This window comes from Monodon monoceros, unplaced genomic scaffold (assembly GCF_005190385.1).
Source record: "Monodon monoceros isolate NGI ecotype Baffin Bay Population unplaced genomic scaffold, NGI_Narwhal_1 Super_Scaffold_3, whole genome shotgun sequence".
NCBI lineage: Eukaryota > Metazoa > Chordata > Mammalia > Artiodactyla > Monodontidae > Monodon > Monodon monoceros.
In genome coordinates, this window is record NW_021703780.1 from 37,712,664 (window position 1) to 37,726,412 (window position 13,749).

At 43.7% G+C, this 13,749-nt stretch overlaps 1 long non-coding RNA gene across 2 annotated transcripts; it reads left to right on the plus strand.

The window, feature by feature from the left end:
* Positions 1-441: 441 nt before the first annotated feature.
* Positions 442-13,310, plus strand: LOC114907958. 2 transcript variants are annotated; one of them, XR_003796822.1, is made up of 3 exons: positions 442-701; positions 1,361-1,432; positions 13,068-13,310. It is a non-coding gene; the product is annotated as an uncharacterized LOC114907958 (long non-coding RNA). The 2 variants fall into 2 exon arrangements; XR_003796823.1 differs by lacking the exon at positions 13,068-13,310 and adding an exon at positions 8,163-8,357.
* Positions 13,311-13,749: the final 439 nt, after the last annotated feature.

Below are 13,749 nucleotides of genomic sequence, written 5' to 3' on the forward strand. Positions count from 1 at the left end.
CTCAGGTTGTCTCAGGCTCGGAGCTCCCTCGGGTGTAATTCCCCAGCTGCTGACCTCTGAGTTATTCTCAGTCCCCTGTCCCTCACATCCAAATAGGCTGGAGTTTAATAACACTTCCGCCGTCACTCCCAAACACTGATAGAGCGTTTTGCTCCTAATAAGTTTAAAGTATTAGATGAATTCACTGATTACTTCATCCTCGTGAGCGGTGAGGCTGGAACTAAGACCGTCACGTTTACAAACGTGCTTCGGAATTGCTCCCAAGGTCAAGGAGCTGTTTGTGAGCGAGCTGTCACCAGATTGTGCCCACCGGGGTCCCACACTTAGGGAAAAGCCCAAACCTGGAAAGTCCGCCGAACTCTGGCTGGTTTCCCACCCCTCACCCAAACTGCAGGATTTGGCTTCATCCTGGACTCTTGAAATGTTTAATAGAAACGCAAACGCAAATGAGACCGACCGGTCAGGCCATGCGGAAACTGTCACCTTTAGCAAGTAGAAGTACAAGGAAGTTCCTGAAGAAGACTGAATTTAAATTCAGCACCCCACCCCCGCACCGGGGGCAGGGGTGGGGTCCATGGGTCACTCACACCTTCCTCTGTTTCCCACTTCACCTAAAAAAAACCGAGCCACAAGATTAACTATTGGGAGAGAAATACCGCGATGGTGTCAGAAAAATCACCAAAATCTCCTTCGCCGGAACAGTGAGTTCAGTTTTGCTGGTGTTCCCTACCCTCTTTCTGTGAAGTCTGACTTATTGCTAAAACTTACTTAAATCTGCTCTCAAGAGAAGCGATAACTTGTATTTTTCCACCATTAGCTGAAAGATATACCAATTATTTACTTGTTTTGTTTCTCCCAGATATTCTCTTATTGTGCCTGTAAAAGATTTATCCATAGTGGGGGAAAAATACAAAGATTTAATGCCTCTGAGCCTTAGTTTTCACACCTGTAAAATGGGGATTTCATACTCCCAAGGTAAGAGGGGGAATGGGAACTGCAGTTGTTGAGCCAGGCCCTGAGCTGGCCTTACCCTGGGGTGTTTCCCAGGTGAGGGATTCTAGCAAAACCTTTCTGTTTCTCGTCTTACTTTTCTTTCCTTCTGTAATTGTTTTTCTCTTCTGGCTCACTTATATTTGCTCCCCTCCTGCTCTGTAAGTTTTTCTCCTCTTTTTATTTCCTTCTATCAAAGCGAAGCCTTTTTGAAGTCAGACAGTCCTAGATTTGGACCACAGTACTGCTGCTACTTACTGCTAAAGTGTCTGGAGAAGAGTCCCTTACCCTCTCTCAAGATTACTTTCTTCTCTGTAAAATGGGATAATTACATCAATGCAGGGTTGTTATGTGCTGTCTACCCTCACAGGAACTTCAACTTTGGTCTATTGCGGTCACACGTGCATCCCCAGGGCCTGGAAACAAGCCTGACACACAGCAGGTGATCAAAACTTATTTGTTTAATTATTTAATTAATTAAAAGAAATTATGTATGTAAATAAGCTGGCACAATGTTTGCTCAAAAAAATTCTGTGTTCTTTTCACATCTCATTCTTTAGTATCCCAAAGTACCCCATTCTTTCCCACCATTTTTCCTGTTTTTGTTGTTGTTGTTTGTGCATATAATGCTAGTCTAGCATGCATCTTTCAATGGAGCACTCTTTTTTTTTAACTTATTATATTTTATTTTTGGCTGTGTTGCATCTTTGTTGCTGTACACGGGCTTTCTCTAGTTGCAGCGAGCAGGGGCTACTCTTTGTTGCTGTGCGCGGGCTTCGCATTGTGGTGGCTTCTCTTGTTGCAGAGCACGGGCTCTAGGCGCGTGGGCTTCAGTAGTTGCAGCGTGTGGGCTCAGTAGTTCTGGCACACGGGCTCAGTAATTGTGGCTCTTGGGCTCTAGGGAGCAGGCTCAGTAGTCGTGGTGCACGGGCTTAGTTGCTCCGCGGCATGTGGGATCTTCCCAGACCAGGGATCGAACCCTGCATTGGCAGACGGTTTCTTAACCACTGTGCCACCAGGGCAGTCCTCAATGGAGCACTCTTAATCCCTCCAACTGCATTCTCAAATACGTTTTGAACCTCCTCTGGCCATCCACACACACTTTCTATCTTCTAGTAACTGCAGCCAAGTGAATTATCCATTTAAATTATGGAATATTTTAATGTTCCTTTAAATTTATTCGACCATCAACCACTCTTGTCTAGACCCTAGAACCATAGGAAGCTTCAACGGGACATAGCAGAATTTCTTAGACAAAGAATGGGGATCATATGTGGTAGTAAACAAACATCCTTTGATTTTCTCTGAGGAACTACCATTCTCACAGTAGACCACGTTATTGATTTAGGTGTGGTTGGGTCCTACACCCCACTTTTTTAGGGGTAGAGACATGAGCACCCCTAGTTAATTAAATCATCCTGGTTCTTAGTGGCCTGCCCCACCCCCATTAGTTCAGGAATGGATGACTAATCCAATCAGACCTGTCAGCTAACGGGACTTGTAACTTTAGAAATTACAGTAATTTTAGAATTTTAAATAGCCACAATCTAAGTGTAGAATGTAAGATTTTTAACAATTTTCATTTTCCATATTTTTTACAAGCCATAAAATTGTGCTAGGGCTTCTGGTTAAAGTGATTGCAAATTTGAACTCTAAGGATAACTTCCTGGGGCTAACTTTTTATCATCAGGTTCTGTATTAGCTGCATTATAGCCATAATCTATTATCTTTTTTACAGAAACCCTTCCAATTTAAGACTGTAAGTTGTACACTGCCAAAAATGCCCATATAAATTTATAAGAGCAGCAGTAATTATTGATGTACAGTATTAATTCCATGAACTATTAGCTATCTTGCCAGCGCTGCTGCTAGGCCAGCCAGAGAGAGGTGTGTTCCTTTCCTCCGACTAGTGGGGTCCTGAACCTGCCAGCCATCCTCCTTCTAGTAGGGAGGAAGCAGCCTGCAGTGGACCCAACCTAAAGAGAGGGAGAGCTGAGAGATGGGGAATAACGAGCTCTAAAACTCTTGTTTAAGAAGCCCTGACCCCAATTCCACTTTTGAGATTCCCAGTTGTTTGAACATACATGTTCCCTACCTCTTCCTCTGATTTGCCTAAGCCACTTTGAGTTGGTCTTTTTTCCTGTCACTTATGAACAGAAGGATTCCAAATACAGAAATTACTCTGACATCTCACTACCTCAAGTCAAGAACCATGGCTCTAAGTTATTGTCCATTTCTAAAATTCACCTGTTACCAATTTGTTAAGTGCTTTTTCTTTTTTTCTTTTTTTAAAAAATTTATTTATTTTATTTAGTTATTTTTGGCTGCGTTGGGTCTTTGTTGCTGTGTGCGGGCTTTCCTAGTTGTGGTGAGTGGGGGCTACTCTTCATTGTGGTGCGTGGGCTTCTCATTGCAGTGGCTTCTCTTGTTACGGAGTATGGGCTCTAGGCATCCGGGCTTCAGTAGTTGTGGTGCATGGGCTCAGTAGTTGTGGCTCGCGGGCTCTAGAGTGCAGGCTCAGTAGTTGTGGTGCACGGGCTTAGTTGCTCCGCGGCATGTGGGATCTTCCCGGACCAGGGATCGAACCCGTGTCCCCTGCAATGGCAGGTGGATTCTTAACCACTGTGCCACCGGGGAAGCCCCTAAGTGCTTCTTCTTAATTAAAAAAAAATTGAAGTATAGTTGATTTACAGTGTGGTGTTACTTTCAGGTGTACAGTACAGTGATTCGGTTATATATATATATATAGGTATGTAGGTATACATATATTCTTTTCCAGATACTTTTATTTTCCTTGTCTGCGTTGGTCTTAGTTGTGGCTTGCGGGTTTTCTCTCTCTAGTTCTGGCACGCGGGCTCCAGGGCGAGTGGGCTCTATAATTGTGGTGCAGGGGCTCCAGAGAGCGTAGTTTGCTGCACGTGGGCTCTCTAGTTGAGGCACGTGAGCTCAGTACCTGTGTCACGCGGGCTTAGTTGCCCTGCAGCATATGGGATCTTATTTCCCTGACCAGGGCTCAAACCCAAGTCCCCTTCATTGGAAGGCGGATACTTAACTACTGGACCACCAGGGAAGTCCCCCCAGATTCTTTTTCTTTATAGTTTATTAAAAAATACTGAGTATAAGGAATTCCCTGGTGGTCCAGTGGTTAGGACTTGGCACTTTCACAGCGATGGCCTGGGTTCAATCCCTGGTCAGGGATTTCCGGCAAGCTGTGTGGCACAGCCAAAAAATAAAATAAAAAATTTAAAAATTCTAGGACTTCCCTGGCAATCCAGTGGTTAAGACTCCTCCCTTCCGGGGCTTCCCTGGTGGCGCAGTGGTTGAGAATCCACCTGCCAATGCAGGGGACATGGGTTCGATCCCTGGTGCAGGAAGATGCCACATACCACGGAGCAACTAAGCCCGTGAGCCACAAATACTGAGCCTGCATGCCGCAGCTACTGAAGCCCATGCACCTAGAGCTCATGCTCTGCAACAAGAGAAGCCACCACAATGAGAAGCCCGCGCACTGCAATGAAGAATAGCCCCCCTCACTGCAACTAGAGAAAGCTCATGCACAGCAACGAAGACCCAACGCAGCCAAAACAATAAATAAATTTAAAAAAAAAACAAACTCCTCCCTTCCACTGCAGGGGTTGTGGGTTCCATCCCTGGTTGGGAAACTAAGATCCCACATGGTGTGCGGTATGGCCAAAAACAAAAAAATCTAGGACTTCCCTGGTGGTGCAGTGGTTAAGAATCTGCCTGCCCATGCAGGAGACACAGGTTCCAGCCCTGGTCAGGGAAGATCCCACATGCCGTGGAGCAACTAAGCCCGTGTGCCACAACTACTGAGCCCACATGCCTCAACTACTGAAGCCCACACGCCTAGAGCCCGTGCTCTGCAACAAGAGAAGCCACCGCAATGAGAAGCCCACGCACCGCAGTTAAGAGTAGCCCCTGCTCGCCACAACTAGAGACAGCCCGCACAGCAAGGAAGACCCAATGCAGCCGAAAATAAATAAATGAATAAATAAATAAATAAAAAATTTAAAAAAACCATAATATTGAGTATAGTTCCCTGTGCTATACAGTAGGTTAAGTGCTTTTTAAATTTTTTAATTTTTGGCCTTGCCGTGCAGCTTGCGGGATCCTAGTTCAAGTGATCAGGGATGGAACCCCTGACCTCAGCAGTGAAAGTGCAAAGTCCTAACCACTGGACTGCCAAGGAATTCCCAGATTTTTTTTTTTTTTTTTGCAATACGTGGGCCTCTCACTGTTGTGGCCTCTCTCGTCGCGGAGCACAGGCTCCAGACGCGCAGGCTTAGCAGCCATGGCTCACGGGCCTAGCCGCTTTGCGGCATGTGGGATCTTCTCGGACCGGGGCACGAACCCGTGTCCCCTGCTTCGGCAGGCGGACTCTCAACCACTGCCCCACCAGGGAAGCCCCGAGATTTGTATTTTTTTCTTTTTTCTTTTTTTTTTTTTTGGACACACTGCACAGCATGTAGCATGTGGGATCTTAGTTCCCCAACCGGGGATCAAACCCGGGCCCCCTGCATTGGAAGCGTAGTGTCTTAACCACTGGACTGCCAGGGAAGTCCTGAGTGCTTCTTTTTTTTAAGAAAAAAGAATTACTGATGGCCAGGCATTGACATCTATGTATAAGAATTAAAACATTCAGTATTGTGATTGACTTCCAGTATCCATGAAGGAAAATCTAATAAAAGCATAGACCTATAGTTTCTTAACTACTTGGTTCAGTCAGTGTCTTCGTAGGAAGCAGATGACGTACTCAACGAATGGTTAACTGAAGAGGTAATTATTTATAGAATTATGGGCAGGGTTAAGGAAACCCACAGAAGAGGGAGGAACTCCCAGAGGCAGCTCTTAGGCTGAGTGGGTCATGGAAGGGAGCAGGGTTACCAGAACCAGACAAATGCTGTAGCTATGAAGAGAGGCCATAATGGCCTTAGGTAGAGGAACCGTGGCAGCCCAGTTCGGGCAGGGGTTGGGGGTGACCAGAGATGAAATAACTGGACTACTTTCTCTTCCTATAGTCCCATCTTTTGATGGTGCCTTCTATTGCCCAAAGCTATCTGGAAAACTGAGGGCAAGAGAGCTGGGTGATGCAAGCCCAAGTCAGCCTCCCAGGGCACAGAGGAAAGCAAAGACTGGGAATTGATCTAGGGTTGTATTGTCCAATACAACCACCACTAGGCTCATGTGGTTGGTTATTTGAGTCCAAATTGAGATGTATTGTAAATGTAAAATACATGCTGGATTTCAAACACTGGGTATTAAAAAAGAATATAATGTTTATATTGATTACATGTTGAAATTATTTTTTATGTACTGGGTTAAATAAACTATATTATTACAGTTAAATTCATCTGTTAGGACTCTGCGCTGTCACTGCCAAGGGCCCGGGTTCAATCCCTGGTTGGGGAAATAAAATCCCACAAGCCAAGCGGTGCAGCCAAAAAAAAAAAAGATATATAAAGAAACAGATTAATTTTTGGCGGTACACGGGCCTCTCACTGTTGTGGCCTCTCCCGTTGCGGAGCACAGGCTCCGGACGCGCAGGCTCAGCGGCCATGGCTCACGGGCCCAGCCGCTCCGCGGCATGTGGGATCTTCCCGGACCGGGGCACGAACCTGTGTCCTCTGCATCGATCGGCAGGCAGACTCTCAACCACTGCACCACCAGGGAAGCCTTCTTTATACTTTTTGACTGTGGCTACTAGAGCACTTAAAATTACATGTGTGGCTCACATATCTGTTGGACAGTGTTGATCTACAGGGACAAATGGAAAATAACCTCACACAATTCCAACAAATAATCATTTAAAAACTCGTTTTAATTCTATATCCAGGACAACTATGTGAAAATAGTGTTTCTGCAAATCACATAGTTTAAAGCTTTTGTTTTTAATTTATTTATTTTTTAAAATTTATTTTATTTTTGGCTGTGTTGGGTCTTCGTTGCTGCACGCGGGCTTTCTCTAGTTGCGGCGAGCAGGAGCTACTCTTCGTTGCAGTGCGCGGGCTTCTCATTGCAATGGCTTCTCTTGTTGTGGAGCACAGGCTCTAGGCGCATAGGCTTCAGCAGTTGTGGCTTGCGGGCTCTAGAGCACAGGCTCAGTAGTTGTGGCACATGGGCTTAGTTGCTCTGCAGCATGTGGGATCTTCCCAGACCAGGGCTGGAACCTGTGTCCCCTGCGTTGGCAAGTGGATTCTTAACCTCTGTGCCACCAGGGAAGCCCTTAAATTTTTTTTTTAAACCTAATTGCCTTGATCCTTTGAGGTACCACCTTTTAGGTATTTTTATATTATTCCCTGAAACAGTTTTTTAGATCATATCACATATTTAACAATCATTCATTCAGTCAAGAAGTATTTGTTAGGTGCCTTCTATTGTCCAAACACTGAGATGGATTTGGAGGAAAAAGTAGTAAGCCAAAACAGAGTCTCAGACTACCATCATGGGGCTAAGTTCCAACATAGAGGGGAATTAGAAAAAAGAATCTCACAAGTGGTTGTGAAATTATTTATGTAGAAAATGGTCTGAAAAGGGAAATGGTGTCTTAAGAACATGTCATAGGAAAGATTGGCCTGATTAGGTAAACCAAAGAAGGCTTCCTGGAGGAAGTGATGATTTAGCAGAAGCCGGAGATATCTGGCAAAGTTTGTGAGAGCAGTGAGAGAATGTTCCTGGAAGAGGGTACAGAATATGTAAAGTTCCTGTAGTAAGTTAGAGGAATTAAAAAAAAAATACGCCAGTGTGGTTGAAGCACAAAGTGAGGAATAATTTTGAAATTTCATTAATATGTAAAATGTCCATGTTATACGTGTATTTATTTGTATATCAACAAGTGTTTACAAAGTGCCTACTAAGTGCTTTCAGTGAAGCAAAGCTGAATCAATCACTTTCATTCAGTCAATAAACATTAATTGAGTACTTATTATATTTCTCTCTGGAAGGCTCAGAGAGCTGCTATAATGGTATGTTAGAAGTATGTGCACTCAGGAGATTTTCCCCCCCTCCTTCAAAAGTTAACGTTCATCACTTCTGAGAGGTGGGATATTGGGGGAATATCTAACGGTGGTTAGGAATCTTTAGGAGGTATACTTATGAGTAAGAGGCGTACTTATGTGTGATTTCTTTTCTTTTCTTTTCTTTTCTTTATTTAGCTGTGCTGAGCAGTTTGCGGGATCTTAGTTCCCCAACCAGGGATCAAACCAGTGCACCCTGCACTGGAAGCACGGAGTCCTAATCACTGGACCACCAGGGAATTCCCTCCCTGGACTTTTTATTTTCTGAGTAGTGTTCTTGTGCCTGGAAAGGAATAATGATTGATTCTAGTGTTTTGATTAATATTAAATTTATCGAAGTTTCAAATTCTGAAATCCAGTTCTTTCTGTAAGGTTAAGGTAAATTTCCAATCATTGTTATTTTATTTTCTAAGAACCTAATTTTTAAAGTAAGATCAATAATTCCGGGCTTCCCTGGTGGCGCAGTGGTTAAGAATCCGCCTGCCGATGCAGGGGACATGGGTTCGAGCCCGGGTCCGGGAAGATCCCACATGCCGTGGAGCAAGCAACTAAGCCCGTGCGCCACAACTACTGAAGCCCGCGTGCCTAGAACCCATGCTCTGCAAGAGAAGCCACCGCAATAAGAAGCCTGGGAACCACAACGAAGAGTAGCCCCCCACTTGCCGCAACTAGAGAAAGCCCGCAGCACAGCAACCAAGACCCAACACAGCCAAAAGTAATAAATAAATTAAAAATAAATTTCTAAAAATAATAATTCCCACTGTCCTTAGATAAATCTTTAATAGAATCAGAAGTTAAGCAGAATTTCCCTAAACAATTAACTTTATTTACACACTTGACTGATTTCATTCCTTTAAATGTATCAAGCAACATTTGTACATTCAGTACATTTAATTCTCTGAAATATTTCAAAGGTGTATCATAGCAGACTTAAAATTGTAACAAGAAAGATATCCCCTGTTCATGGATTAGAAGACTTAATATCGTTAAGATATGCAGTAGTACACAAAGCAATCTACAGATTCAGTGCAATCCCTACCAAAATTCCAAGAGACTTTATGCAGAAGTGGAAAAGCCAAAATTAATATTGAGAAATAAGAAAAAATTTGGAGGACTCACAGTTCCCAATTTCAAAACTTACTACAAAGTTATAGTAATCAATACATTGTGGTACTAGCATAAGGATAGACATATAGATGATTGGAATAGAATTGAGAGTCCAGAAATAAACTCATGCATCTATAATCAATTGATTTTTGACAAGGGCCACAGGCCAAGACTTTTCAATGGGGAAAGAATAGTCTCTTCAAAACAAATGGTGTTGTGACAACTGATATCCACATGAAAAACAAAGTGAAGTTGAACCCCTACCTCATACCATATACAAAAATTAACTGCAAATGCATCAACCACCGAAGTATTAGATCTAAAACCATAAAACTCTTACAGTGAAACATAGGCGCAAATCTTCATGACCTTGGATTTGACAATGGATTCCTAGATATGGCACCAAAAGCACAAGCAACAAAAGAAAAAATAAAGTTGAACTTTATCAAAATTAAAAATGTTTGTGCAATAAAGAGCATTAAGAAAGTGCTCTTTAAGAAAGTGAAAAGGCAACTGTTGTGTGAAAAATAATTTGTCTGGTCTTTGTCCCAGGTTCCTGGCACTGAGCTTCTAAAACCCTTGGAATTTCCTGAGCAACCACATGATTAGAGGGTTGGGGCTTTGAGCCATCCCAATCTCTGGAGAGAGGAGAGGAGCTGGAGATTGAATTCAATCATGGAGCCATTGATTTAATCAATCTAGCCTATGCAATGACACTCCCATTAAACACCATGGACTGAAGCTCAGTGGAGCTTCCTGGCTGGTGAAAACGTTGATATGCTGGAGGGGTGATGCACCCTGATTCTACGAGGAGAAGGCACAGAAGTACTGTGTCGGGGACCCTCCCAGACCTTGCCTAGTGCATTTGTCTATTTGGCTGTTCCTGATCTGTATCCTTTATGATAAAAATGGAACAGCAAGTATAGTGGTTTCTTGAGTTCTGTGAGTCATTCTGGTGAATATCAAACCTACGGGGATTGTGGGAACTCCTACATTTGTAGCTCTGTGTTCAAAAGTGCAGGTGGGGTTTCCCTGGTGGTGCAGTGGTTGAGAGTCTGCCTGCCAATGCAGGAGACACGGGTTCGAGCCCTGGTCCCGGAGGATTCCACATGCCACGGAGCAAGTAGGCCCTGTGCACCACAACTACTGAGCCTGCGCCCTAGAGCACGCGGGCCCCAACTACTGATCCTACGTGCTGCAACTACTGAAGCCCACACGCCTAGAGCCCATGCTCCGCAACAAAAGAAGCCACCGCAATGAGAAGCCCGTGCACCACAATGAAGAGTAGTCCCCGCTCACCTCGACTAGAGAAAGCCTGCACGCAGCAAGACCCAATGCAGCCAAAAATAAATAATAAATAAATTTATTTTTTAAAAAGTGGTCCACATCAAAAAAACTTAAAAAAAGGTCAAAAAAAAAAAGGAAAAGAAAAGGAGAGAATCCGCAAGAGGAGAGCAAGACGAGAAAGAAAAAGAATAATTATGCTGTTGATGATATCAAAATGGTGTAGCATTTTATAGAAAATTTACAGAACATTTATATTCATGTAACTTGGAAGAGACAGGCTGGCTCCCAGCTTCTTCCTAAACCTCTTCTCAGCCACAAGATCCCTTCCTGTCACAAGCCTGAAGCCAGCCTGACACGTAAAAGATGATAAATGTTCATCAAAAATGAGTGTAAAGCTCTCATTCCCAGCCCTCGCCACACTTGCCCAGAGGCTCTGCTGCAATCTTTCCAGCCTTGATCTTAGAGCAAAGGGAGGTTGGAAGGTAGGGAACCCCAGAATTGCACCTCCTGCTCCTGGTCTCTTTTCAGCCTTCCCTAGCATGTCTTTTACTTTATTTTATTTTGTTTTTCATTTTTTAAAAAATATTTATTTATTTATTATTTGGTTGCATTGGGTCTTAGTTGCAGCATGGGGGCTCCTTAGTTGCAGCTTGCAGGCTCCTTAGTTGTGGCTCACCAGCTCCTTAATTGTGGCATGCGAACTCTTAGTTGCGGCATGCATGTGGATCTAGTTCCCTGACCAGGGATCGAACCCGGTCCCCCTGCATTGGGAGCGCGGAGTCTTAACCACTGCGCCACCAGGGAAGTCCCTTACTTTATTTTATTTTTATTATTTTTATTTTTATTGAAGTATAGTTGATGTACATTCCCTAGGATGTCTAGATTGCTGCTGATTGCTTGCCACATATTTCAGAATTTAAATTACAAATATACCCAGATAAAGCTTTATTCTCCAGATAAAATTCTGTAGCTTGCTTCATGAGCTTTCATTGTTTGTTTTTGTTTTAAACTTTAAGGGGCAGGGCCAGCAAATGAGGTTATAATGTGTTCATTTATGAACTATAACCTGTTCATTTCAGGTTATAGTTTATGGCTCTATTCAGGTTATACTTCCTTTCATTCACCATGCTGTGTCCTGGGAAAGTTTAGTCCTCTTAAAGTGTGTTACAGAATCAAAAAGGTTGGGAAACACTGAATCAGCAAAGAGGAGTTATGTGTGTAAGGAAACTGAGAAGGCTGGTGGCCACATAGTGGACTTTAAGAGGATTCACAACTATTCTTAACACTCTCCCCGCACAACCACCACCAAATAACCCCCACAGAAACCCACGCAGGTTACAGAACAATGCAGGTATGATTTATTTTTCAAATATATAAGTATTATACGTGTGTGCATATGCCCTATATACATACACACACACACGTGCGCGCACACACACACACACACACACACACACACGTATAGACTCAGAGAAATAGTAGGAAAGCTTATATACCAGAATAATAGCATTTACCTCTAGGTGGTAAGATGAAGATTTCTCTTTTTTTGGCTGTTTATTTCTCTGTATGGTCTAATTTTTTATAATTACATTTAATGAAAATTAATGAAAGTTCTTTTTACTGAAGAGCCAAAATAACTTGGGTTTAAAACTTTCATTTTAAATTGGTCCATAATTACTTTCCAATGCTCATCAGTTGATTATCTAATTTCTCCTAGTCTGGGGATATGTCACATGACAACTGAAGTTTGTGAGTTAGCTGAGAGCATGTGAGTAATTCTATTTCGCTGGCACCGCCTGCTCCCCCCACCAAATACCTTTCTCCACATGCAGCAGCAGCTCCCCCGACAGCACACACAATAATTTTCACTCTGTAGTTTTCTCTGGAATTTACAGGATTTATAAAATGTAATTGTAGCATTTAGATTTTTTTTTTTTTTGGCCGCACCGTGTGGCATGAGGGTTGTGCCCTGACCAGGGATCAAACCCGCACCCCCTGCAGTGGAAGCGTGAGTCTTAACCACTGGACCGCCAGGGAATTTCCCTATTGTACCATTTATTTATTTATTTATTTATTTATTAGAAATTTAAAATTTTTATTTATTTATTTTTGCCTGCATTGGGTCTTCATTGCTGCACGTGGGCTTTCTCTGGTTGCAGCGAGCGGGGGCTACTCTTCGTTGCGGCAGGTGGGCTTTACCATTGCGGTGGCTTCTCCTGTTGCTGAGCATGGGCTCTACGCATGCAGGCTTCGGTAGTTGCTGCACACTGGCTCGGTAATCATGGCTCATGGGCTCTAGAGCACAGGCTCAGTAGTTGTAGCGCACGGGCTTAGTTGCTCCGTGGCATGTGGGATCTTCCCAGACCAGGGATCGAACCTGTGTCCCCTGCATCAGCCGGTGGATGCTTAACCACTGTGCCACCAGGGAAGCCCTATTATAGCATTTAAAGTAAGTGGAAACTGGGATACAGAGAGGTTTAGTAAGTTGCCCGAGGTGACACAGCTTGTAAGGGATGGAGATGGGATTCAAAACCCAAGTCTGGCTCTGAAGCCTGGTGATAACTTAAGTGGAAAGCAGTAATGCTCAGAAATTTTAGCCATTTGGAAAGACTGCCTTTGATGTCTCTGGGTGTGTGTGTTTTTTTTCAGCTCCCCACGTTCCTCCGGGAACCCTAAGGAGCAAAGTGTCACGTGAACAGTGGTCCTTCCTCGCTGCGCCCGGCCTCCTGAGTCAGCTCAGTTCCTGAGCCTCCTTTTCTGATTTCAGCTCCACCCTCTTCCCCTCTCCGTGGCGCCTGAACTTCCATGCCTGCCTCAGTGTATTACCTTATTTGGTTCTGGGGCCCACAAAGAAGTCTGGAAAAGGATCCAGGCCAGAATAAAAGTATTGCTTGTGCAGCTAGTGGGTGAGAAATCTTTATTTTAGTGACCCTGGCTTGTGCTCTGAAAGTCACAAATACAGGGAAGAAAGTTTAGTCTCAAAAACAACCACAAAAAGCAACTGAAGAGGGCAGAGTGGAGGTGCCAATGTCACAATTTCTAATGTGTGCTTTTTTTTTTTGCCACACTGCACAGCTTGTGGGATCTTAGTTCCCTGACCAGGGATTGAACTTTGGCCACAGCAGTGGAAGCGCCGAGTCCTAACCACTGGACCGCCAGGGAATTCCCCATTTAATGTGTGCTTAATTCTGTGATTAGAAAGAGATTTGTCTTTATTCAGCTCCTTCATGGCTGTCTTTCTTTCTTTCCTCTTTCCTGTGTTTCTAGAGTTTATACACCAATGCAAGGAAACTCAAGCCCAGAAAGTATAAAAAATTTTAGGTAGCTGGTA